This window comes from Pan troglodytes, chromosome 16 (genome assembly GCF_028858775.2).
Source record: "Pan troglodytes isolate AG18354 chromosome 16, NHGRI_mPanTro3-v2.0_pri, whole genome shotgun sequence".
Lineage (NCBI taxonomy): Eukaryota > Metazoa > Chordata > Mammalia > Primates > Hominidae > Pan > Pan troglodytes.
The window spans coordinates 24,150,503-24,177,733 of record NC_072414.2 but is presented as its reverse complement, the minus strand read 5'-3'; the positions used below and the strand labels follow the sequence as shown (position 1 = coordinate 24,177,733).

General features: G+C 43.6%; 1 long non-coding RNA gene across 2 annotated transcripts in view; it reads left to right on the top strand.

Moving 5' to 3' along the window:
- The first annotated feature begins 10,888 nt into the window (after positions 1-10,888).
- Positions 10,889-27,231, top strand: part of LOC107968570 (uncharacterized) — a 55,830-nt gene continuing 39,487 nt past the window's right edge. Inside the window, exons 1-2 of one of the 2 annotated variants that reach the window (XR_010151580.1) lie at positions 10,889-11,089; positions 11,743-11,828. This is a non-coding gene — a long non-coding RNA (uncharacterized LOC107968570). Of the gene's footprint in view, positions 11,090-11,742; positions 11,829-18,968; positions 19,147-27,231 lie in introns of those variants that run through there. The other variant, XR_001709842.3, reaches the window with a different exon arrangement.

Genomic DNA, 27,231 nt, shown 5'->3' with positions numbered 1-27,231 from the left:
AAACCACTTTTCTTTATAAATTACCCAGCCTCAGGTATTTCTTCATAGCAATGGGAGAACAGAATAATACAGGAACAAAACATAAAATGAAAGAGAGGCTGTTCTCAAGTTAATAAGGAGCCTTGATCTGAGTGGTATGCTTGATGTCCTGTGCACCTGAGGTCCAAAAAAGAATTGATAATAAAATAAACACATAGAAATAATTGTCAACACTTATTTAGCACTTACCATGTGTCAGGTACTGTGCTAGCTCTTACAGACATGCAAAGTAGGTGCTAGAAATACCTCCAGTTTACAAATGAGGAAACTGAGGCTCAAAATGGGAAGGCAAGTCATCCTAGGCAAGGCCACATGGCTGGTGGAGCCAGGAATTGAATTAAAAAATCTGGCTCCAGAGCCCTGTTCTCAGCCATGCATGAGAAAGTTATCATGCATGCTATATGTCTGTATGTTTATATACAGTCCTGCATTATTTAATGATGAGGAGACATTCTGATAAATGCAACGTTAGGCAATTTTGTCATTGTGTGAATGTCATAGAGTGTACTTACACAAACCTAGATGATGTATATGCATATTATTATATGTATATTATATATATTTATAATATTATATACTTATATATTCATAATATTATATACTTATTTTATATATTTTTTTTTACATGGAAAACGAAATGTCCCAGCATCATTACTAAATATCAGTCATTTCCCCTACTTGATCTGCAATGCCAATAACAAGTGCCATAAGTTAGGTTTCTATATATGCTCCATTATAATCTTATGGGACCACCATCATATATGTGGTCCATTGTTGGTTGAAATGTTGTTATGTGGTACATGACTATATATTCTACCTGTCTATCTATCTTATCAATGTCTAACTAACACAGTAAAAGTATTCTTAACAACTTTATTTCTTGTTTGAGCTCTTAAATGGCATTTTGAAATGTTGTAATATCAATCAATATAAACTTATAGAAATATTAATCATTGAGATTAAACCAAACCAAATCTCTAGGCCAAATCCCTAGCAATCTCTTTAAGAAGAATATCGGATGGTGGTTTGTTCTGTATTTGTGATTATCTTAAAATAGTATGTAATGTAATATAGGAGAGAAAAATCATGAGTATTGAGTTTTCCTTTTGTTTGGAAAATGGCTAAATTGTATCTTATTGAAACTTGATACTATAGATTGATTACCTTTTCAAATTCCCTTGGATATGGATTTTGTTTGATCTTGATTCCACATTCTCAATACTGAAAGTTTTCTTTGATGCCAGACATCTGGGGGTCACTTAACAAATGAAACAGCAGGGACTCATTTAAGTACCCAAATCTACCTTAGGTCCTAGAGATTGCAGCTGCCCCAGATCTGTACAAATCTGAAGTCACAGAATAAGGACTACAAGATTATCAACAAAAGAATTAAAGTAGGTATGGATTTTACTCACTGCCATTTGACTTCCTTAGAGAGAGATGGCTTGTAGAAGATGTGGCATTTTCTATCTCTCCCCAGAGACACAGTGGGGACTCTGTTTAGTCCTCGAAGGGCACTGTTTATAATATGAAAATGTGCTTCTAGGAAGATTTCCTATGGCTACCACTTTCTCAGATGACCTGGTGCCATATTAATAAAATGTTAAACCCACAAACTCCTGATGAGTCAATAAATAATGTAGGCTGAAATCACTAAATATTATGCCTCTGGGGGCTGTTCCATCGAAATGTACTGATTCAACACTTTTCCGAGAAAGTTCTGCCTCATTCAGCATTCCTGCTGTGGAGTTTGCCAATCTGAATACCAAGGCCCTGGAAGGCTGCTGTCACCTTTCTCAGCACACAAATGATGGGGATGTAAGGCTGGTGCTCATGGAATTGCAATTGCCTCTTGTCTTTAAAGGCAGTTAATTTCTACCCAGTTTCTGAGTCTATGGAAGGAAAGCAGACAAGGTCTCTGCTTGACTAGTAGATTTTGCTCTTCCCCACCCTCACCATAAAGTTCAAAGGCACAAACTGAAAAGATTTTGAAAGCTGGCTCAAAGACTTTTTCTTCTGTTAACAAAAAGTTAGAGTATTTTGCTTGGGAGGATCAGTTTCATAATTGTATCAGTGCTCCTATTCTAGAATTTCTAGAGCCAATTCTTCAGTAATGGGCATCTCAAGCAAGCACATGCAAGTTGTATGTTTATTAACAATTTTTTTTAAACTGGCAATGCTTCTCATGTTCCCTTACAGAGGGAGGAAGACATATCTGGAGAGACTGTGGAAAGAGCAGAAGAAAACATAAACCGATTGCACCCACAGAACAATTGCTGATGGAACATGAAGGATGCTTTAGGGAAAGCACCCTGATGTTTCACATTCAAATTGCCTCATCATGTGTTTTTAAGGTGCTGCCTGTCTCCAGGCACAGAGGTGCCTGGAACTAAAACCTCAGTGTTTGTCCTCTCTGTATTATCCTTGGCTCCAGAGCAAGGAGAGAGTTCCAGGACAGGTGTGTACAGTGTTTGCAGGTGAATCTGCATGTTGGTCTGTGCACTCATTTCTCCTTTCCACCCCAGCAGTCAATGGTGATTTATAAGCATCCTTCTGCATGCCCTTGTGATGTGAGGGAAAGAGCAGAAACATTTAGTTTAGAAAATAAATGGAGTCTAAGTAAGACCTTGAGCCTTTAGTGGGTTAGTTGTCAGCTTTTGGACAGATCCCTTTACCTTCTTACCCTTAGCTTTCTCTCCTATGAAACGGGGCCATGATCTTGTAAAAGGATGAAAATGACATGAGTAATTGCAAATAATTATAAACATCAGGGAAAATTCAATCTACATCTACTACGCCTTCCATTCCTTTTCAACTATGTTATACATTTCTTTTAACTTTAGCTATTCATGGTGCAAGGGATCTTCCAGATCTCTAGAAAGCTAATTCAAAGACTGACATTAGAAAACTTTACAGGAAAAAAAAAGATTAAAGAGTTGCAGGCATGGGTGCAAAGAGCAACATAGCTGCTAAAGGAAGCTTGAAATCTTTGTCTAGTCCTGGGGACCCAGCTGGAGTTGTCAGGAATCAGCAGAGCAGGTGTTCAGCTGAGGTTTGGGAGAATTCTTAGCCCATTGAAATTCTTTATGGGCCGGGCATGATGGCTCACACCTGTAATCCCAGCACTTTGGGAGGCCAAGGTGGGTGGATCACGAGGTCAGGATGTTGAGACCATCCTGGCTAACACGATGAAACCCTGTCGCTACTAAAAAATACAAAAAAATTAGCTGGGCATGGTGGCGGGCACCTGCAGTCCCAGCCACTTGGAAGGCTGAGGCAGGAGAATGGCGTGAACCTGGGAGGCAGAGCTTGCCGTGAGCCGAGATCATGCCACTGCACTCCAGCCTGGGTGACAGAGCGAGACTCCGTCTCAAAAAAACAAAGCAAAACAAAAAACTTTATAAAGTCCTGATGCGGTGGCTTATGCCTGTAATCCCAGCATTTTGGGAGGCCGAGGTGGGCAGATCACTTGAGGACAGGAGTTCAAGACCAGCCTGGCCAACATGGCAAGACCCTGTCTCTACTAAAAATACAAAAGTTAGCCGGGCATGGTGGTGGGCACCTGTAATCCCAGCTACTTGGGAAGCTGAGGCAGGAGAATCGGGTGAGCCTGGGAGGTGAAGGTGGCAGTGAGCTGAGATCACACCACTGCCCTCCAGCCTGAGCAATAAAGTGAAACTCTGTCTCGGAAAAAAACAAAACAAAACAAAAAAAAAACAACCAACTTCATAAAAATGCTAAAATATTTATCCAGAATGCTCATTTATTTCTAGGATGAGGTTTATGCTTTTCATCATGCAAAAAGTTCTGTTCAGGTCAGGACTAGAACAAATATTAATATATATTTCCAAATGTTTGCAATGTACAAAAGGCTCTGTTAGTGATCTGCTGTAAAGAAAAAGAAAGGCTGCATCAGCCTTTGAAGTTTTGTTTGCCTTTGAAGCTGGAGGAAGTCATATTGCCTGAGTGCTGCTCTTCACATTAAGAAGGTAGGGCCACTTGAGGGACACCACCTGACAGGCTGCAATCTAGGAGAGACCTACAGGGTTCCAAAGGCTCAGTGTGCTAATTTCTGAAACAGGATAGAACCTCCCATCACCTCAGAGCGATGGGACGGCAGGCAGGCCTTGGCGAGCCTCACTTCATCTCCACCCTCTTCATGAAGCCCCTGACTTTTAGTTCTCTGCCTAACAGTCCAGAAGGGACTGGCCATTTCCAGCTAAAGGTCAGGCTGTCTTAGGCATAGTTGAAGTAACAGAATCATCCTTATTGCTGGTTGCATATTTCACTTTTATTTCTTTATTTCCTCTTCTCTTGAGGCTTTCAGAGGCACATTTTGGTGAGAGAAAATAAGTCTAAACATTTATGAATTAGAAATATTGGCTTCTGGCATCCTTGTGCCAGTTGTGTGGGAATCTATTTCTTAATAAGATCATAATTAAGAGCAGGGTTGCAGATTGTGACTGTGTTTACAGGGGCCACTGAACTTGGCCTGTAAATAACAAACAAAGTCATAAAAACTATCCAGAGGATAAAAGGTGCATTCTACAATGAAGCCCTAAGAGACCGTAGTCCCCAGGCTGGCTGGAGAGCAGCACAGTAGCCACTCTGCTGCAGCGGGAAGGGATTGAGGAGATGTCACAGAGTCTGAGTGGCAAAGCCAGGGCCAGATCCAGCCCATGAGGTCACAGGCTGAGGAGTTTCTGAGTTTCAGAGCCACAGGCACAGCCCAACCCCAGGACTGAAAGATGCCAGTTACTCATCCAGTCCCCAAGGAGTTCCTGCCGCTGACCTTTGAGAGAGAAGACCCCAGGGAACAAGCCTTTCACCAGAAGGGGGAAACTGGAGCTTGAGTAGCTGACATTAAATACTCATGTTGTCTTTGGTTATAGATTTAATCTCCCTGACTCTGTTTACTTTTCGTTTTTGTCTTTCATCATGAGTATGTGGTCCTAAAGCAGTGAATCTCAAACTATGTTTCTAAAGCATCTGAACCTGCTGGGAAATGAAAAGTTACCCACTATTTAATATAAATATACATGCATATACACATACACATACAAATGCATATACAAATACATATGCAAATACATGCACAAGTGCATATACATGAGCATGTATCCATGCATATCATATACATGTACACATACACATACGTACATATACACATATAGACATATGCATATACATAGACAAAAGTATAGCTGTTTTGGCTGAAGCTCCGGCCTCACTCACTCAACTCACACTCACCCTCTCCCTCGTCTGGCCTTCATAGTGACACCTAAGCACCCTCACAAAAAGCCTAGGCTCTGCCCAACTCCACTTTAAAACCACTGAGCTTTGATTCAGTCAAAAGCTTGTCCTCACCAACCAGCTTGCCAGTGAATCTGAAAATGTGGACCTTTGCATGAGTCAGTGCTTTCTGACATCAAAATCTCTTGAAGGAAAGAGGATCGTTCCCCTATTTTAAAGATTGAATTTGGCAAAAAATTTTAAAAAAAGAACTTTGTTTAAGGAACAGGACACTTCAGTGAGCTCTCTATGGAAAAATCGCTTAACTTCCATAAGCCTGTTTCCAAAAGCCTCAGTTTTCTATAAGTAAAATGAGAATAAGGATAACCCTTCTCTCACGAGGTCTCAGTAAGGATTATATGGTGGAAATGATGCATGACAAGTACTTAGTGCAGGGTCTGGAGCCTAGTAAGGACTTATCATGTGTCCTTATCTTTGCAATTACGGGTAGCAGCCCTTGCAATTGTAGAACTAATGCTAGCAGCAGCAGTAAGAATTGCAATACATAGCAATAAGACTGGGAGAAAAGCAAATATGACTTAGTAACTTATCAACTTTAGTGGGAAAAGGAGAAAGAAGTAAGAATTTCAAGCCAGATGGAAAAAATCTTTAGGGCTAAACAAAATCTCATAAAATGAATGGGGAGGAACTAAGCATAAACTATGTGATATTAATGGGTTAGAGATGTGCAGAAATTTAGGGAAGATATTATACATGAGCAGAGCATTTAGAGATTGATGGGTTTCTGGATAAGTGGAGGGAAGCAGTGTAGGAGGAAAAAGCCATGGGTAAAATCAAACTTCCTGATGATCACAGATGTCACAGGACTGGAGGAGTTTGTGCTATAAAAGGGAGAGGGATTGTAGTTGAGATAATGAGAAGATGAGAGAGACTCGTAGGAGCCTCATTATGGAATCTACGGAGGGCTGATAAGGGCAGGGCTGATCCTGTCACTCAGATAGGATGTAGAACGCTATCTCTGAGTGGGACAAGAACTCTGCCAGGCTGGTTCAGGACCGGGCGAGTGAGGGTGAGGTCTTGCTCAGCATTTTCAATGAGTGGGCCAATCAGTGGCTCTATGAAAATGGCAGAGATTCCTTCCTTGGTCCCTGTTGGATAGTCACCTGGTAAAATTGATCCTAATTTCTGACACCTGCTCATGAAATATGCCTGCATTTTCCCATGCCAAACATTTGCAAACCATCTATTTGAAAAGTTTAAATGGATATTGTTAACTGAAAAAAAAATCCACAATTTTTAAATTTAGAAACGGAAAGGAGACTTTTTTCTTATAAAGGGTTACATCCTGCAAGGTGGCCAACCTGCAGGCTGGGAAGCATGCCTCTGGCTGAAGCCTGGAGACAGGCACTTTGAAGGAGAAGGGGTTGAGTTGTAGAAGCTTCATTCTGAATAGGTTGACTAAACACACATATTCAACAAGTTACAGGAGGAGCTATGAATATTCATGAAGGTGGTCCTGACACATGCCTAGTGAACAAACATGCATGTAACATACAACCCATATTCACCTTGGGGTGGAGAGTTACCATTTAAATTTGTTACAGTTTAGCCCTATATGTCAACAGGTTTTATCAGGAGACAAAGGCACTTAAGTGCCAACCTCTGTAAAGCAGCCAGGACCAGTCCATGATTGGTGGGCTCTTATCAGGAGAAAGTTACTGAAATCAGTCTCTTGTCTGATCAAAGCTGTAACTATGGCTGGTGGAACAGGAGTTTAGTGAGTGAGTGTCTGTCTGTGAGCTGGATGGATTGTGATTGTTTTAATATTGCTTACCTTGAGGCTAGGGCTTGTTTAGCTGCTAGAGAAAAAGAAAAAGCTGTGAGAACATAGTTTATCCTTTCAGTGTAGGGGTGTGTGACTTACCTCTTGCTTGGCATGGTAGGTCCTGTTTATAATTTGGTATCTTATGGCCACAAAGAGTCTGTTCTGTCATTCTTACAGTCTCTATTTTAACATTAATGCTGGCTGTTGTGACTAAACCATAAAAGGGAAGGGGCATAACAAGGCATGTCTGATGTCCTATCCTGTCATGGCCAGGAACTCAGTTTTCAGGTTTCTCTGGGCTCTCCTTGGCCACAAGGGGGTCTGTTCAATAGGTGGTAGAGTCTGGATTTTATATTTGTTTATTTAGACAGAGTCTCGCTCTGTCACCCAGGCTGGAGTGCAGTGGCATGATCTTGGCTCACTGCAACCTTCGCCTCCCCAGTTCAAGCGATCCTCGTGCCTCAGCCTCCCAAGTTGCTGGGACTACAGGTGTGAGCCACAACACCTAGCTTTTTTTTTTTTTTTTTTTAGTACTTTTTAGTATTTTTAGTAGAAATGAGATTTCCCCATGTTGGTTAGGCTGGTCTCAAACTCCCAACCTCAGGTGATCCACCTGCCTCGGCCTCCCAAAGTGTTGGGATTACAGGTGTGAGCCACTGTGCCCAGCTTGGATTTTATTTTTAGTTTACAACATGCATGCCCACACTTGCACATATATGCACACATGTGTGCACACACATATTTATAAGAAGAAAATATGGACAGCTGCTACAGTCTTCATTTCTGGCCACAGTATCGTAGCTAATATTTAACTCAACTAGTTGGGGATCCTTTTTCTTGTCAGGTGACCCAAACCTTAATTCCCGAAGGGTGTGAGTCCTTAGCAGTCCTGCCTTTGTGAGGTTGCTATTATTGTCCATTTCTATTTCCAAAGGCTGACAAAATAAATTACCACAAACTGAGTGGTGGCTCAAAAAACAAATTGATTTTGTCACAGTTCTAGAGGCTGGAAGTCCAAAATCAAGATGTCAGCAGAATGCATTCCTTCTGGAGGTTCTGAAAGAAAAGCCTCCCTAGGCCCCTCTCCTAGCTCTGATGCTGCTGGCACGTCCTGGTAATTTCTTGGCTTGTTGCTTCATCATTCCAGTATCTGCCTCCATTGTCACATAGCACTCTTTTTGTGTGTGTGTCTGTGTCTCTTCTCTGTTTCTTTTTTTTTTTTTAAGACAGAGTCTCACTGTCTCCCAGGCTGGAGTGCAGTGGTGCGATCTTGGCTCACTTCAAGCTCTGCCTCCTGGGTCCACACCATTCTTCTGCCTCAGCCTCCCGAGTAGCTGGGACTACAGGTGCCCGCCACCATGCCTGGCTAATTTTTTGTATTTTTAATAGAGATGGGGTTTCACCGTGTTAGCCAGGATGGTCTCGATCTCCTGACCTCGTGACCCGCCTGCCTCGGTCTCCCAAAGTGCTGGGATTACAGGCGTGAGCCATCGCGCCTGGCCTTCTCTGTTTCTTATAAGGATGATAGTCACATGGACTAGAGCCCACCCTTATCCAGCTCATCTACCCTTGATATCATTTGCAAAGACTGTACTCCCAAATAACATCACATTCACAGGTATTGGGGGTTAGGACTTTAGCATAGCTTTTTCGGGGGACACAGTCTAGCCCACAAAATTGTCCACTAACATTTTCTATTATATGTGGCAGAGCCAAGAAGCACTCAAGAGCATCCCCTGGGTTTTTAGGGGGACATGGTTCTTCCTACCTCCCTTGTGAGCAGAAACCCAATTTCTGCTTAGGGATCAGCCAGGACAGTTACTGTATTCTTTATAGTAGAATAAGAAGCCTCAAATGACAGAATAAAGCCTCAGTATCCCATTCAACAGATACAGCCTTATTTTCTCCAGCAGAAGCACTTCTGTCTTAGGAACTAGAATCTCCAAACCAGCAAAGCACAAGATTCTGGAGGGAGAAGCAAAAATCCTGCAGAAGAAATATGAGAAGAGCCATTTCCAATTATGCCTCTTTGATTTCCAGACTCCTGTATTCTGTTGATTGATTGCTGCTTCAAAGCATATACTACTTCCAGAATGCTGTCACTTGATTGGTGCTGTAACTGAGTATTCTCAGGCCATTGTGCCATTATATCAGGACAAGGCAGAAATTGGTGGAGGTCAGTGTTACAATCTGCTTGCCCTATCATGTGGCTGAGTGGTTCCCCCGGGAAGTTAATGCTGCTGAACCCTTGAGTGGCTTCTATCACCACTTCCTTAGCCACTTTATACCCGGACCCATTGAGCAAACACCCCAGAGCCTTCCAGCACACCCACTGAATGTGTCATCACATCCCCCTGATTCCTGAAAGTCTCCTGTGTAGCAGATGACCTTCAGGGAACATTCACGTGGGACACAGGTATGCCCCACCCTGTGTCCCTTCTGAGAAGTCCATTTACACATCTCTTCTTCAGTCTGTCACTAGTTATTCAATGCCATTCTTTCCCAGTCTCTGACCATCTACTCAGAGCACCACACATGAATTTGTGTAGATCTGTACTTCTGGCCATCTGTTACGCAGATAAAATGAAAAACTAAATTTTACTGCTACAAGTTTTGTCCACTGGGAAGCTATCCTTTTCCCTTTGTTCTTCAGCACTATCCTTGAGTGAGACAGTAGCATTGGCAGCGATCCACTTATGGCTGGTGCCAGCATAACAGAACCATCTGCAAACCAGCTGCCGTAGGCAGCTCCCAATGAGGTCCTAAGTGTAAATTATGGGAAGAAAAGATGGAGAAGGAAAAGATGGAATCGGAGTCCTTAGCAGTCACCTGCTCATGAAACCTGTTTCTGGACTTGCCGAATCTTATTCTCCTCCCACCTTATGGCCTAGTGTGTTGGTGCATAGCCAATTCATGATGAACAGTGGTCATGAAGTTCTCATTTTGTCTTGACAAAGCTCAGTAGCATAGCAAGATAAGAGTTGATTCTTAAAATAATAATTATATGCAGAGCAGAACATGGCTTTTCTCCAAAGCCCTATATATTTGCATTGAGATTCTCATTTAGGCTTGCCAGAAGCTCCTGAAAACAGATATTCAATTATGCTTTTATTTATTTATTTATTTATTTATTTATTTATTTTGAGACGGAGTCTCGCTCTGTCACCCAAGCTGGAATGCAGTGGTGAGATCTCAGCTCACTGCAACCTCTGCCTCTTGTGTTCAAGCGATTCTCCTGCCTCAGCCTCCCGAGTAGCTGGGACTACAGGTGCCTGCCATCAGGCCCGATTAATTTGTGTATTTTTACTAGAGATGGGGTTTCACTATATTGGCCAGGCTGGTCTCGAACTCCTGACCTTGTGATCCGCCTGCCTCGGCCTCCCAAAGTGCTGGGATTACAGTTGTGAGCCACCACACCTGGCCTTCAATTATGCTTTTATGTGTGTCCATATGGCCCCAGACACTTACCTTGGAGCTTTGTTGGTTACTCAATAAATGGGTTGGGACAGCACTCTCAAATGTGGTATTTGTTGCCTCCAAAGACATTTTCTCAACACCGTGCCCATTTTTTAGGGGTAGGTAATAGATGAAATAACAACTTCTGTTTCACTTTGGAAGAAATGCCCAAACATGCTTCAGACCACAGGGCCATGAGAAACCTCCCCAAGGCATGGGCCTCGAGATTTCATGGGGTTTATTGTTCACTCTTTGCCACACATGTGTCTCATTAAGACATTTAGGGTTCTTGCTGTGCTTGCTCACCAGGTTCAACCAAGATGGTGTCCTGGGTATGGTGGAAGAAGATGTTCTCTGGGATGCAGAGATTTCCCTGAACAAGTCCATCACAGAGAGCAGGAGAGTCTGGCCTCTTCAGATGTGAGCCATCATTAAGTTCAAATGCACTCCACCATCCATGCAAACTGTGAGAGCTGCTCCATGGTGCCCAGATCAGCACATTCAGCTAGAATCTCTGTAAGTGCTCTCACATGGATGGGGTCAGCCTTATTCAGTGTTGAATGCTGTGCTCTGTGGTGTAATGTTCTTAGGATTCATGCACTACATTTACCCATGTTTCTGGTACTTTGAATTGGTGAGTATTGCCCTTTTTATCATTTTTCTTCCCTCTCTCTTTTTTTTCTCTCTCTCCTATAAACCATGTCCTTCTGGATTGGACTTTGCTTTTCTCCCTGTGGAACATACTTGACATTTGTGACCCTAATTATGGGTCTCATGCACTAATGGGTGATGGGAGTGAGCCCTGAGAGTTTTAGATATCACCTTACCAGGAAGCTCAAGCATGTGAAGTTATTAAAAGGTCTTCAAATAAGGGAAGATTCTACAGGCAGGGAGAGGAGGCTGCTTCCTTCGGCAAGGGTGGCTTAGAGAGACTTGGGGTGTAAATTTCCCAGCTTTTCTTGAATCCACACAGATAACGCAATTCCAAGTCTTGGAGAGCCCCCTGCTACAATCAAAGCCTAACTTTTACACAAATGTATTGGCGAGTCTGAGGACTGAACTTACACTGTAATTTTGTACCTACTCCATTAAATTCTGCATCTATTTTATACAGCTCTATCTGCCTTGCTGCTTGTAAGTAAAACAAAGATGTTTTGTTTTGGTTTTAGTGTCACTGGAGAAGCTGTCTGATTCTCTGAACATGACGCAAGCCTTGCTGTCACCACCACCGTGAAGGTCAGATACAGCACCCAAGGTACTTGCTGCAATATGCCTTTCTTCCCCTGCAACTGAGGTGATAATTGAATCATAATACCACTGCACGCCTTGGGTTATAGGAATCCCGTTTCCCACTCAGCATTGCATTCAAGACAAAGGACATACCAAGTCAACCCTAACATCTCACATCAGATGTTCATAAACGGCTCACATTCTCTGTACTTTATGCATATTTTTTTACTCATAAAAGAGTCAAGGGGAAACAGCTTTGAAGAAGGAGCCCAAATGATATTAGCGTTCATACTTATTTTTAGACTTCAAAAAGATAGGTATCTAAACACTACTTACTGGATAAATGTAAGGGTGTATTTTAGCCATTGTAGATTTCCTAACAGTAATTATTAACTATACAACCATACAAACTCATTATTAAGTACTTAGTGTGCTTTTGACATCAGCCCCATCTCGATGTCTTTGAATTGCATGAGCTGTTTTGTAGGACAGTACACATCTGTCCTGGAAGTGTCCCAGAGAGCCAGCAAACCCCTCACCTGCTGGATTGTGGCTGTGTTGGGAACCTGTCTACGTTTAAAACTCCAATGCTTTTACTGAGTGGTATTGGCTGGATAAAGTCTGTGGTCTTTGTGAGCTCTACAAGGGCAAAGCTGGTTAACTTGTTCATTTCAAAGGAGTAATCTTAATATTGTTAATGTGGCTTGTGGCATCAAGGTTATTAGAATTTAAGGACTTAATAGATTTCTCCATCTACTACATCAATGGTAATTGTAGAAATTAGCTAAAATGCACTACTGCTTAAATGCAATGGAAAAATATTTCTTTCTTCCTTTCCAGACCTTAAGAGGTCTGAAATGTTTCTGTCCAGGCCCTTGCGCCTCTGCCACTGCTGTGAGACGTACATATCCTGGCCAGCCTGCTGACTCAGGAGCTTGAGAATCAGGTGCAGCAGACCAGAGCACTGCTTCAGTGTCAGGGTAGAGCTGCTCCATGACCCAGAGATTCATACGAGTAAGTTATTTTCCTCAAGACCAGTGAGTTTGTTACACAACAGAATTGTGGCCATACCCAACCAATACAGCATGAATCTTTTCCATTACGTTACTATACAATTACGCAATTGATCGTTCTATATGCATTGTTTTGTTAAACTGCATGTCTTAGGGATCCTCCAAGGTTAGTACCTATAAGCCAAACTTATTCTTTTTAATGGCTGCAGAGTATTCTGCAGTATGGCTATAGCAAAACTTATTTATTCATTCCCCTGTCGATGAATATCTAACTTCCCAATCTCTCCTTAAATCAACAATGCTGAAATGAACATTTTTATGTATATATGCCTTTTCACACTTGGGCGTCATATTTAAGATAGATTCCTGCTGTAAAGTTTATGAATCAAAATATATACATATTTAAATTTTGAGAATTACTGCCACTTTTTCTGAAAGGCTACACATTTGCACTCCCACCAATGATGAATGAGAACATTGATTACCCTGCCTCTTCTAAATTAATCCCAGCCTAATAGATGAGGAAAAAGTCTCATGGTTGTAACATACTATTTCTTGATTTTTGAGTAAGTTTAACACATTTTCATATGCTTACTGACTATGTTTGACTCTTCCAAGAGAGTATGTTCATGATCTAAATTTTTCTATTAAAATGTTTTTCTTTCTTATCAATTTTAGGATCTCTTTATATATTCTTGATATTCATCCGTATTGATTAAATATGTTACAAATATTATCTACCAATCTACCACTTGCCCATTGACTTTACAGTGTTTTGCTTTTTCACTAAAGAAGATTTTAGGTTTTTATGAAGACAAACGTTTCATTAGATTTATGTAGGACTTTTGATTTTTGCACATTGCCTAGAAATACTTGTACTTCACTTCAATATAATGAAACCACTCCGTATATTTTCTTTTACTAAATTTACAATCTTAACTTTTATCTGGCATTTATACCACTGCACTATTATGAAAACACTCTATAATGTTTTCTCCTAATAAGTTTACAGTACCATTTTATATCTGAACATTTTTTATAATGTAAGAAAAAATTTTTCCTATAGATATCTAATTATCTCCAAATTATTTATTGAATGAGCTATTCATTTACTATTGACTTTAAACACCATTATCTTTGTCATAAGCTACTATCTCATTAACAGAAGAGTATATTAATTTTTAAAGAGTTTTAAAAATTTTATAGCAAAAACACATAAAAATTTACATCTTAATTGTTTTTAATGTACCGTTTAGTAGTATTAAGTACATTCACATTGTTGTGCAATCGTGACCACCATCTATCTCTAGAAATTCTTTAATTTGCAAAACTGAACATGTACCCATTAAAAAATAACTCATCATTTCACCCTCAAAAGGGTGAAAATCCTGGAAAGCCTGGAAACTGCCAGTGTACTTTCTGTCTCCATGAGTTTGACTACTCTATGTATCTCATATAAGTAAAATCATGCAGCATTCTTTTTATGACCAGCTCTTTCACTTAGCCTAGTGGCTTCAAGATTCATCCATGTTGTAGCACGTGACAGGATTTCCTTCCTTTTTTAAGGATGAGTAATATTAAGGATATATTTCTAAAACCTCGAGCCTGTTTATCTGTTTTATTTTTCTACTTTGGTACAATACTACAATGTTTTAAATACAACAGATCAATAGTGATAAGAAAAAGCTGGTATAGTTGGATATTTGTCCCCTCCAGATCTCACGCTGAATTTGATCTCCAGCGTTGGAGGTGGAGGCTAGTGGAAGGTGCTTGGGTCACGAGGGCAGATCCCTCGTAAATGGCTTGGTGATATCTGCTTGGCAGTGAGTGAGATCTTTTTCTAATAGTTCATGAGAGAGTTGGTTGATTAAAAGAGCCTGAGCTCCCCTTCCCTCTCTCACCCTCTCTCTCGCTCTCTCTCTCACCCTCTCTCTCACCCTCTCTCTCGCTCTCTCTCACCCTCTCTCTCGCTCTCTCTCTCTCACCCTCTCTCTCACCCTCCCTCTCGCTCTCTCACCCCCCCTCTCGCTCTCTCTCTCACTCTCTCTCTCGCTCTCTCTCTCACCCTCTCTCTCGCTCTCTCTCTCACCCTCTCTCTCGCTCTCTCTCTCACCCTCTCTCTCGCTCTCTCTCTCACTCTCTCTCTCACCCTCTCTCTCGCCCTCTCTCTCACCCTCTCTCTCGCTCTCTCTCTCACACCCTCTCTCTCACCCTCTCACCTCCCCCTCGCTCTCTCTCTCACCCTCTCTCTCTCACCCTCTCTCTCACCCTCTCTCTCGCTCTCTCTCTCACCCTCTCTCTCGCTCTCTCTCTCACTCTCTCGCTCTCTCTCTCACTCTCTCGCTCTCTCTCTCACCCTCTCTCTCGCCCTCTCTCTCGCTCTCTCTCTCACTCTCTCTCTCACTCTCTCTCTCACCCTCTCTCTCGCCCTCTCTCTCATCCTCTCTCTCGCCCTCTCTCTCACCCTCTCTCGCTCTCTCTCACCCTCTCTCTCGCCCTCTCTCTCGCCCTCTCTCTCGCTCTCTCTCACCCTCTCTCTCGCCCTCTCTCTCGCCCTCTCTCTCGCTCTCTCTCGCTCTCTCTCACCCTCTCTCGCTCTCTCTCTCGCTCTCTCGCTCTCTCTCTTGCCCTCTCTCTCACCCTCTCTCTCGCCCTCTCTCTCACCCTCTCTCTCGCCCTCTCTCTCGCTCTCTCTCTCGCCCTCTCTCTCGCTCTCTCTCACCCTCTCTCTCGCCCTCTCTCTCGCCCTCTCTCTCGCCCTCTCTCTCGCTCTCTCTCACCCTCTCTCTCGCCCTCTCTCTCGCCCTCTCTCTCGCTCTCTCTCTCTCACCCTCTCTCTCGCTCTCTCTCTCGCCCTCTCTCTCGCTCTCTCTCTCGCCCTCTCTCTCGCTCTCTCTCTCGCCCTCTCTCTCGCTCTCTCTCTCGCCCTCTCTCTCACCCTCTCTCTCACCCTCTCTCTCGCTCTCTCTCTCGCCCTCTCTCTCACCCTCTCTCTCACCCTCTCTCTCGCCCTCTCTCTCGCTCTCTCTCTCTCACCCTCTCTCGCTCTCTCTCTCGCCCTCTCTCTCGCTCTCTCTCTCGCCCTCTCTCTCGCTCTCTCTCTCGCCCTCTCTCTCGCCCTCTCTCTCACCCTCTCTCTCGCTCTCTCTCTCGCTCTCTCTCTCGCCCTCTCTCTCGCCCTCTCTCTCACCCTCTCTCTCGCTCTCTCTCTCGCTCTCTCTCTCGCTCTCTCTCTCGCCCTCTCTCTCGCTCTCTCTCTCGCCCTCTCTCTCGCTCTCTCTCTCGCCCTCTCTCTCGCCCTCTCTCTCACCCTCTCTCTCGCTCTCTCTCTCTCACCCTCTCTCTCGCCCTCTCTCTCACCCTCTCTCTCACCCTCTCTCTCGCTCTCTCTCTCGCCCTCTCTCTCACCCTCTCTCTCACCCTCTCTCTCGCCCTCTCTCTCGCTCTCTCTCTCTCACCCTCTCTCGCTCTCTCTCTCGCCCTCTCTCTCGCCCTCTCTCTCGCCCTCTCTCTCGCTCTCTCTCTCTCACCCTCTCTCGCTCTCTCTCTCGCCCTCTCTCTCGCTCTCTCTCTCGCCCTCTCTCTCGCTCTCTCTCTCGCCCTCTCTCTCGCCCTCTCTCTCGCCCTCTCTCTCGCTCTCTCTCTCGCCCTCTCTCTCGCTCTCTCTCTCGCCCTCTCTCTCGCTCTCTCTCTCGCCCTCTCTCTCGCCCTCTCTCTCACCCTCTCTCTCGCCCTCTCTCTCGCCCTCTCTCTCACCCTCTCTCTCGCTCTCTCTCTCTCACCCTCTCTCTCGCTCTCTCTCTCGCCCTCTCTCTCACCCTCTCTCTCACCCTCTCTCTCGCTCTCTCTCTCGCCCTCTCTCTCACCCTCTCTCTCACCCTCTCTCTCGCCCTCTCTCTCGCTCTCTCTCTCTCACCCTCTCTCGCTCTCTCTCTCGCCCTCTCTCTCGCCCTCTCTCTCGCCCTCTCTCTCGCTCTCTCTCTCTCACCCTCTCTCGCTCTCTCTCTCGCCCTCTCTCTCGCTCTCTCTCTCACCCTCTCTCTCGCTCTCTCTCTCACCCTCTCTCTCACCCTCTCTCTCACCCTCTCTCTCGCCCTCTCTCTCGCCCTCTCTCTCGCTCTCTCTCTCTCACCCTCTCTCTCGCTCTCTCTCTCACCCTCTCTCTCGCTCTCTCACCCTCTCTCGCTCTCTCTCTCGCTCTCTCTCTCACCCTCTCTCTCGCTCTCTCTCGCTCTCTCTCTCGCCCTCTCTCTCGCTCTCTCTCTCGCCCTCTCTCTCACCCTCTCTCTCGCCCTCTCTCTCGCCCTCTCTCTCGCTCTCTCTCTCTCACCCTCTCTCTCGCTCTCTCTCTCACCCTCTCTCTCGCTCTCTCTCTCACCCTCTCTCTCGCTCTCTCTCACCCTCTCTCTCGCTCTCTCACCCTCTCTCGCTCTCTCTCTCGCTCTCTCTCTCACCCTCTCTCTCGCTCTCTCTCTCGCCCTCTCTCTCGCTCTCTCTCTCGCTCTCTCACCCTCTCTCTCGCTCTCTCACCCTCTCTCGCTCTCTCTCACCCTCTCTCTCGCTCTCTCTCGCTCTCTCTCTCACCCTCTCTCTCGCTCGCTCTCTCGCTCTCTCACCCTCTCTCGCTCTCTCTCTCGCTCTCTCGCCCTCTCTCTCGCCCTGTCTCTTGCCCTCTCTCTCACCCTCTCTCTCGCTCTCTCACCCTCTCTCGCTCTCTCACCCTCTCTCGCTCTCTCACCCTCTCTCGCTCTCTCACCCTCTCTCGCTCTCTCTCTCGCCCTCTCTCTCGCTCTCTCACCCTCTCTCGCTCTCTCTCTCGCTCTCTCTCTCGCTCTCTCTCTCGCTCTCTCTCTCGCTCTCTCGCTCTCTCTCTCGCCCTCTCTCTCGCCCTCTCTCTCACCCTCTCTCTCGCCCTCTCTCTCGCTCTCTCACCCTCTCTCTCGCTCTCTCACCCTCTCTCGCTCTCTCTCACCCTCTCTCTCGCTCTCTCTCGCTCTCTCTCGCTCTCTCTCTCACCCTCTCTCTCGCTCTCTCTCTCGCTCTCTCACCCTCTCTCGCTCTCTCTCTCGCTCTCTCTCTCACCCTCTCTCTCGCCCTCTCTCTCGCTCTCTCACCCTCTCTCGCTCTCTCTCTCGCCCTCTCTCTCGCTCTCTCACCCTCTCTCGCTCTCTCTCTCGCTCTCTCTCTCGCTCTCTCGCTCTCTCTCTCGCCCTCTCTCTCGCCCTCTCTCTCACCCTCTCTCTCGCCCTCTCTCTCGCTCTCTCACCCTCTCTCTCGCTCTCTCTCGCTCTCTCTCACCCTCTCTCGCTCTCTCTCTCGCTCTCTCTCTCGCCCTCTCTCTCACCCTCTCTCTCGCCCTCTCTCTCGCCCTCTCTCTCACCCTCTCTCTCGCTCTCTCTCGCTCTCTCTCACCCTCTCTCGCTCTCTCTCTCGCTCTCTCTCTCGCCCTCTCTCTCACCCTCTCTCTCGCCCTCTCTCTCGCCCTCTCTCTCGCCCTCTCTCTCGCCCTCTCTCTCGCTCTCTCTCTCGCACTCTCGCTCTCTCTCTCGCTCTCTCTCTCGCCCTCTCTCTCGCTCTCTCTCTCGCCCGCTCTCTCGCTCTCTCTCTCGCCCTCTCTCTCGCCCTCTCTCTCACCCTCTCTCTCGCTCTCTCTCTCACCACAACATAAACCTGCTCCCCTTCACCTTCCACTGGTGGTGGAAGCAGCCTGAAGCCCTCACCAGAAGCAAATGCTGACACCATACTTCTTGTACAGCCTACAGAACCATGAGCCAAAGAAACTGCTTTTCTTTATAAATTACCCAGCCGTAGGTATTCCTTTATGGGAACACAAAATGGAATGAAATACAAGTAAATTTGCCATCTTATCGTTCTCTTTGTAAAAATGAATTAGACATTCTCCACTGCTGTGGTCTGAATATGTCCCCCAAAATTCATATGTTGTAAACGTAATGCCCAATACAACAGTGTTGGGACATGGGGCATTTTGAGAGATGTTTAGGTTTCTTCAAATTGATATCATTATAAAAGGGCTTGAAGGAGAAAGTCTGGCCCCATTTCACCCTTCCTTCCTGATATGGTTTGGCTGTGTCCGCACCTGAATCTCATCTCGAATTCCCATATATTGTGAAAGGGAACCGGTGGAGGTAATTGACTCATGGAGGCAGATCTTTTCCGTGCTGTTCTCGTGATAGTGAATAAGTCTCACGAGATCTGATGGTTTTAAAAATGGGAGTCTCCCTGCAAAAGCTCTCTTTTCGTCTGCTGCCATGTGAGACATGCATTTCACCTTCTGCCGTAATTGTGAGGCCTCCCCAGCCATGTGAAACTGTAAGTCGAATAACCCGCTTTCTTTTGTAAATTGCCCAGTCTCGGATATGCCTTTGTCAGCAGCATGAAAACGGACTAATAATACACTTTTCTTCTGCTATGTGAGGACACAGCATTTGTCCCTTCTGGAAGATGCAGCATCCAAGGCACCACCTTGGAAGCAGAGAACAGCCGTTACCCGATAGTTAAGCCAGCCAGCACCTCAGTTGGACTTAGGCTGTAGAACGGTCAGAGATAAATTTCTGTTCTGTATTAATTACCTAGTCTCAGATATTCAGTTATAGCAGCACAAAACTGACTAAAACATCTGCCATATGAATTTTAAAAACCTTTTATCAAGTTCATAAAACTTTCAGTTAAATTGAAAATTTTCTTTTTTTGGGGGGGTTTATTATTATTTTTATTTTTTATTATACTTTAAGTTTTAGGGTACATGTGCACAACGTGCAGGTTAGTTACACATGTATACATGGGCCATGCTGGTGCGCTGCACCCAGTAACTCGTCATTTAACATTAGGTATATCTCCAAATGCTATCCCTCCCCCCTACCCCTACCCCACAACAGGCCCCGGTGTGTGATGTTCCCCTTCCTGTGTCCATGTGTTCTCATTGTTCAATTCCCACCTATGAGTGAGAACATGTGGTGTTTGGTTTTTTGTCCTTGCAATAGTTTGCTGAGAATGATGGTTTCCAGCTTCATCCATGTCCCTACAAAGGACATGAAATCATCATTTTTTATGGCTGTGTAGTATTCCCTGGTGTATATGTGCCACATTTTCTTAATCCAGTCTATCATTGTTGGACATTTGGATTGGTTCCAAGTCTTTGCTATTGTGAATAGTGCCGCAATAAACATATGTGTGCATGTGTCTTTATAGCAGCATGATTTATAATCCTTTGGGTATATACCCAGTAATGGGATGGCTGGGTCAAATGGTATTTCTAGTTCTAGATCTCTGAGGAATCGCCACACTGACTTCCACAATGGTTGAACTGGTTTACAGTCCCACCAACAGTGTAAAATTGTTCCTATTTCTCCACAGCTTCTCCAGCACATGTTGTTTCCTGACTTTTTAATGATTGCCATTCTAATTGGTGTGAGATGGTATCTCATTGTGGTTTTGATTTGCATTTCTCTGATGGCAGTGATGGTGAGCATTTTTTCATGTGTCTTTTGGCTGCATAAATGTCTTCTTTTGAGAAGTGTCTGTTCATATCCTTTGCCCACTTTTTGATGGGGTGGTTTGTTTGTTTTTTTATTGTAAATTTGTTGGAGTTCATTGTAGATCTGGATATTAGCCCTTTGTCAGATGAGGAGATTGCAAAAATTTTCTCCCATTCTGTAGGTTGCCTATTCGCTCTGACGGTAGTTTCTTTTGCTGTGCAGAAGCTCTTTAGTTTAATTAGATCCCATTTGTCAATTTTGTCTTTTGTTGCCATTGCTTTTGGTGTTTTAGACATGAAGTCCTTGCCCATGCCTATGTCCTGAATGGTATTGCCTAGGTTTTCTTCTAGGGTTTTTATGGTTTTAGGTCTGACATTTAAGTCTTTAATCCATCTTGAATTAATTTTTGTATAAGGGGTAAGGAAGGGATCCAGTTTTTCATGAGATGTATAGATTAACCTGGAGATAATTTACATTTTCCATGACTGTATCTTTCAGTGTAGGTATAGGGTATGTCTCCTCTTATTTTTTTTTTAACATTCTTCAACAAAGTTTACAATTTTATTCACATCAGACTTGTATACTCTTTGTCAGGTTTATGGTAGAATTTGCTGGCAACTCTTCAAAATTTAATCAACCCTTTTCTTTGTGCAAGCAGTTAGATTCCCTTCCCAGCCTTCCTTGCAATTAGTTGGGGTCATATGACTGAGGTTGTAGTTAGTGGAATTTGAGCAGAAGTGATGGATGTTACTTCCAAGCCAGGACCTTAAAACCATCCCACACTTTCTCTAAGCTCTCTTTCCTTCCTGCCTTGGATGACAACTCCCAGGGTGATCTTGGGAGAAACCTGTGGAAGGTGACAGAACCCCTGTGTCCCTGAATGATGCAGTGGAGCAGAGTCCCAACCTCCCGCTCTGGACTGCTGCCCTGGGCTTTTGGATGAGTGAAACATGAACTGCTCTTGGATGGAGCTGTTACACGTTTGAGTCTGTTACTACAGCTGATTCTACCCTAATCAGTATCAAACCAGTGACCTTAAGAAGGTGTGATGCCACAGATGAGCCCTGAAATACATGAATGCCACTTCCAGGCCACCCCATAACAACGTTACATACACACTCTTCCATGCTTTCCTCCTCTCTGGCTAACCAGGATTGCAACTCCATGATAGCCTTGGAAGCAGGGTATAAAAGATGGCAGAGTCACTGCTCACCTGTGCACCCAGAGCCTCCACACCTGCCTGGAACCACCTGGAACGTCACGTTGCTAAGGGAGTTGTTAGATATTGGGGTCTCTGTAATGCTAGAAGAGGTTCCATTTAGATAATAAAAGTTCTTCCTTGGGGTTTTGTGTGCATTTAAACAATTGGTAATGGCATTTGTTTCTTTCTATCATGTTTTCTAATTGGTTATTGTTAGTAAGTATTTTTAAATGTTTATTTTATATCAGACCACCTTACTAGTTAATATAGTTTATCAGTTAATTCTGTGAAATTTTGGGGTAGATTATCAGATAAAACTTTTTAAAATGGCAGTTTTGTCTTTTCTTCATGCTGTCTGTACAATATTTCTGTATTTACTGCTAAGATTTCTTATTCACTGTTGCATAAAAGTGGTGCTAGTAGGTGTCCTTTCCTTGTGTATAATTTTAACATGAATATTTATGATATTTTGCCATTAGCTATTATGTTTGCTCCAGTTTTCTAGATCTCTCTTATACAAAATTAAGAAAGTTTTCTTTTATTTCTAACTTCACTGTTTTGCTTTGTTTACATTTTTATCAGAAATGTAATCAGGATGTTGGTTTTAGCAAATGCTGTCTTGATATTGATTGAGATGATCTTGTTTTCCTCTTTTAATCTGAAGACATACAGAATTGAATTAATAGATTTTGAAACTATTGAATCATGTTTGCATATCTAAGTCTTGATTTTACAAGACACACACATTTTTAAAAATCATTATTCTGTGAAATTTGCTAAGATTTTTTTGGGTTTAATTTCTGCAGCTCTCTGTGTTAGTGAGATTGGCTGATCTCATTTAGTTTTGTGTCAGCTTTGTCTAGTTGTGGTGTTAGTTTTATACTAGCCTCACAGAATAAGGTAGCAGCCTTCCCATATTGTTTTATGCTACAGCAAAGTCTGTATCACACAGGGATAATCTAATCTATGAGCTAAAGTTTCATAAAATTTATTAACTCAAGAAAATCCCTGAACTTGGTTTCATTATTATGGATAGATTTTTTTCTTTTTATTATCTTTTAAATTTGGTTTAGATGCTTTTGACTGTTTGAATTTTGTTTCTTATTAAGTTAAAAATGATAATTTATAGTGTTCTCAAAAACTGTCCATTTAATCTAGACATTGAAATATATTAATTTAATATCATATTTTAAATATATTTATATATTTATACCAGCTTGCTTTTAAAATTATATTTGTATTTATATTATATTACAAAATATTTTAAATGCTCTTTTCATTGCAAAGAACTGTCTTTTTATTTTAGTGATGAAATCTGTGAATTTTAGCTGCTAAATCATTTTGTTTAAATCTTATTATATTGCTTCTGCTTTCTTTAGGTTGTTTTTTCTTTGATTTGATTACATTTTTCAATTACGGAAAATTTTCAGCTGTTAGCTCCAAATACCTCCTTCTCTCCATTCTTTCTCTCCTAGAACTCTTACAGATTGTGCATTCTATCATTAATTCCTCCTAAATGATCATTCACAGTCGCCATTTTTTATATATCTGCTGTAATCTGAGTGATTTCTCAGTGCTAATGTCTACCTCACTGATTCTCTCTGTTGCTATTTCTATGTAATCTGTTGAAAACTGCATCTATTGATAAATTATTTTCTTTTTTGCTATCCTTTCATTCTTTATTTTTAGTTTATTTGTTTTATGGAAGGAAATATGGCTTGTATCATTTTTGCTTTTAGGAATGTGCATAGCTTTTTTTTGCAGCCAGACACATAATCTATTTTTGTGCCTATCTGGGTAGAGAGGATTTCAAAAACACCTAGAGGCAAGAATAGGGAACATTAACTGCCTTAAAACCAGGATCAGTCCTGGCTCCCCAGGGGCTCAGCTCATTGGCTCCAGACAAGAGTTCTGGTCTGAACATCTGAGTTAAGAAAAAAGACCTCACGTGTCTTCCTGTGCCATCCTGCTGGAGCAAGAGCCAGGAGACCTACGGGAGCGCTGCTTCCTCCTCCCTTTTATGCGCTTGTCTCAAGTCTGTTTCGGAGGCCATTGCAAAGGTGCTGCCTGCAGGAGCCAGCCCTCTGGGCGTGTGGAGTGAAGGGCACACTGACTAAGCTGCCCACAGGAGGGAAGCGGGACCAAGGACGTGAGAGGAAGCTCACATGGTAACTATGGGGCATAAGGCATTTTGAGAAAAGCAAGACTTTGAGGAGGAATTTTTAGGACTAAAGAATAGCATGAGCGTCTGGAAATCCTAGGGTAAAGAGCAACTCATAAGGAGAAAGAGAAAGGTGGGAGAGCTCAGAGGCAAAAGTCTATTCTTACCTGTGCCCTGGACTGGCCCTTCCCTACCCCATTTCCTAGACACCGAGATAGAATTTCATGCTGCTCACAGTGTCCGGACTGCAACACACCATTTCTGTGTTTCCTGTAGTTAGGTGGAGTTGATAATTTAAGTAACAGACAAAACTAAGAGACCCCTTGGCCAGTCTCAGGCAGCAAGCAACAGTGTGTGCCCTTTATTATTTTATTTTATTTATTTATATTTTTTGAGACAGAGTCTCGCTGTGTCGCCCAGGCTGGAGTGTGGTGGCGGGATCTCGGCTCACTGCAAGCTCTGCCTCCCGGGTTCACGCCATTCTCCTGCCTCAGCCTCTTGAGTAGCTAGGACTACAGGCGCCCGCCACCACGCCCGGCTAATTTTTTTTTTTTTTTTTTTTTTTTTTAGTAGAGACAGGGTTTCACCGTGTTAGCCAGGATGGTCTCGATCTCCTGATCCCCCCTCCTCAGCCTCCAAAAGTGCTGGGATTACAGGCGTGAGCCACCACGCCTGGCCGTGTGTGCCCTTTATACTAGTAATAGGCACATGTGAATTTTGTCCACACTTATGCAGAAATGGAGAAAGAAGCACTGCAGTAAACACCTAAGAAACAGCAATCAGAAAGGTTGTGGGCAAAGCTTGATATTCAGATGTGTCCTGGACTCCCCTCCAGTATCATTTTAATTACAAATCATCCATATGGAAACCTGGAGACTGTTTTAACTTTCCTTTTCAGTTTTTAGTTATATCTTACATCTTATATCATTTTCTAAAATTGAATAACCTGGAGATTAATTTATTTGCTTGTCACTTTTCCATTAGAAGCTTGAATTCATTTCTGTTTTCATTACCAGTACACAGTGGCTTGTCCCAAATTATCTTCACCCAAATCCTACCTGGATGAACTTACAGCAATTTAATAAAAATGGTTATTTGCTCTGGGAGAAAATTGTAATGGGCAAAATAAATCTCCTTATCTTTGAAGTAGTTTGAATATGAGATCACAGTATGTCCTTTCTGTTAAGACTTGGCTGCAGGATAATCCATGATTCCTTCTTTAAAAAAGTTCAGTACTAAAGTTGTTATGCAACATTTTATTAGAAGATAAAGTGCTCCCATTCTTCATATATACTCCATAAACTGCTGAGATGTCAAAGTGCCCCATAAATAATACAAGCTTCTTGCCCATCATTAACAAAAGACGCTGCTAAGTGGACAGAAAATTCAGTAATTCCCTTTTATGGAGATCACAGTACATATACTTAGCCCAATTTGCTGACCCTGCCATCAAAAATTACTGTCTGCAGAAACCCTGGCCTGGATTTTTTCACACTGAAAAATGGAGAGCTGGGGATTTTAATGGAAGACGCTGAACCCTGGTTAAAATTCTGCCTTCACTTGAGAACTGGTCCACTGAGAAAAAATTATAACTATTGCTTCCCTTCCATTGAGAACACACTCTTCTATCAAAGGCATTCTGAGCCAGGAATCTGAGCTCTTTCAAGAAATCAGCTTATAGTAAGGCCAAATGAACTGCTAAGTCAGATCCCAGTGTGATGATACGCATGTTCCCATTTATGATATGTCATCAATCATGGCTCATGCCTCTTGATTGCACTATGATAAATAACGCCACTCAAGCAGGTTCATCGTACATCAGAGCCAGGGAAGGCAGCTTGGGAAATGCACAGGGTAATGGACAACTTGGAAAGTGTGCAAATCCAGACAAGGCAGGTGCCTGCAGGACAAATCAGCCAAAGCCAACCAGATGTCTGGGCACCTGGTGTGGACATGCTCTCCCTCAGCCCAGATTTAGTTTCAGTGCATCACGTCTCTGTGTTGCAAGCAGCAGTTAACCTCAAGGCTGCACTAACGTCTCTGGTGAGTTTACGGCCTCTGGTTCCTATCTACTCTCTGATTTAGGATATTCTTCAGCAGCAGGTTGATCCTACATTCTGGCAAGTGCAGTTACATGGATCGTAATGTGCAAGTTCCCATGACCCCTCAGTCTTTCTTTCCAGCTGATGCACAAGTTGGAGTCTAGTCCTCTCCAGATGTTTCACCTCACAATATGAAATCCACCTTTCACTGGTATCTCTCACACAAATCAGAGCCAGATTGCCAAACTTCTTCACCTGACCTAATCGGCCAAAAAACCAGAAAGCAGTATTTGCTGTTTTCCAATGATGTGGCCCACCGTGATTAACTTCCATAACACACAAACATGTTCCTCAAAAAGAAAGGCTAATGCTACATTCTAGAGAAAATGTATTACCCCTTGATATGGTTTGACTCTGTGTCCTCACCCAAATCTCATCTCAAATTGTAATCCCCACGTGTCGAGGGAGGGAGGTGATTGGATCACTTCCAATGCTGTTCTTGTGATAGTGAGTGAGTTCTCATGAGATCTGATTTTAAAAATGGCAGTTTCCCCTGTGCGCTCTCTCTCCTGCTGCCTTGTGAAGAAGGTGCTTACTTCCCCTTTGCCTTCTGCATAAGTTTCCTGAGGCCTCCCCAGCCATGTGGAACTGTGAGTCAATTAAACCCCTTTCGTTTATAAATTACCAGTCTCAGGTAATATGTTTACAGCAGTGTGAGAAAGGACAAATGCACCCCTCTCACCCTTTCTTTCCTGTTAAATTGTTTCAAAACTAGCTTTGGGGCATGTTAAAAATGTAGATGCGCCAGGCGGATAACTCACACCTGTAATCCCAGCACTTTGGGAGGGTGAATCACGAGGTCAGGAGATCAGGACCATCCTGGCTAACACAGTGAAACCCCGTCTGTATTAAAAATACAAAAAGTTAGCCGGGTATGGTAGCATGCACCTGTATAGTCCCAGCTACTCGGGGGGCTGAGGCGGGAGAATCACTTGAACCTAGAGGCAGAGGTTTCAGTGAGCTGAGATCGCACCACTGTACTCCAGCCTGGGCAATGGAGCAAGATTTCATCTCAAAAAAACAAAACAAAAAAAACCTGCCTGGGCCTCAAGTGCAGACCTATTAAATTAAAATTTCTGGGAATGGGGCTTACAGACTCTTGTTTTTTTATAAGCAGCCAGATAGTTCTGTGCATTGAAGTTTGAGAAGTTATTTGGGGTAGGTTTTCTCTGAGATGCCTTTCTGCCCTGATATTTTGTGGTTCTAGAAGCATTCAAAGAAAACTATCAATGCACACCCCAAAGGCACACCCATGGGTCTCCTGCAGCACTGGCCACCATTCTCAGACCATTGCAGGACTGTGCAGAGGGAGTGATGGACAGGGGAAAATGGGACAGGGAAGAGCTAAGGGTTGGAAATCACAGGTCTGCTTTAAACTTCAGTGCCTTTACTTCTGGCTCTGCTGTCTTAGATCAATTACATGACCTCACTAATTTCAGGTTTTCTAATTTCCAA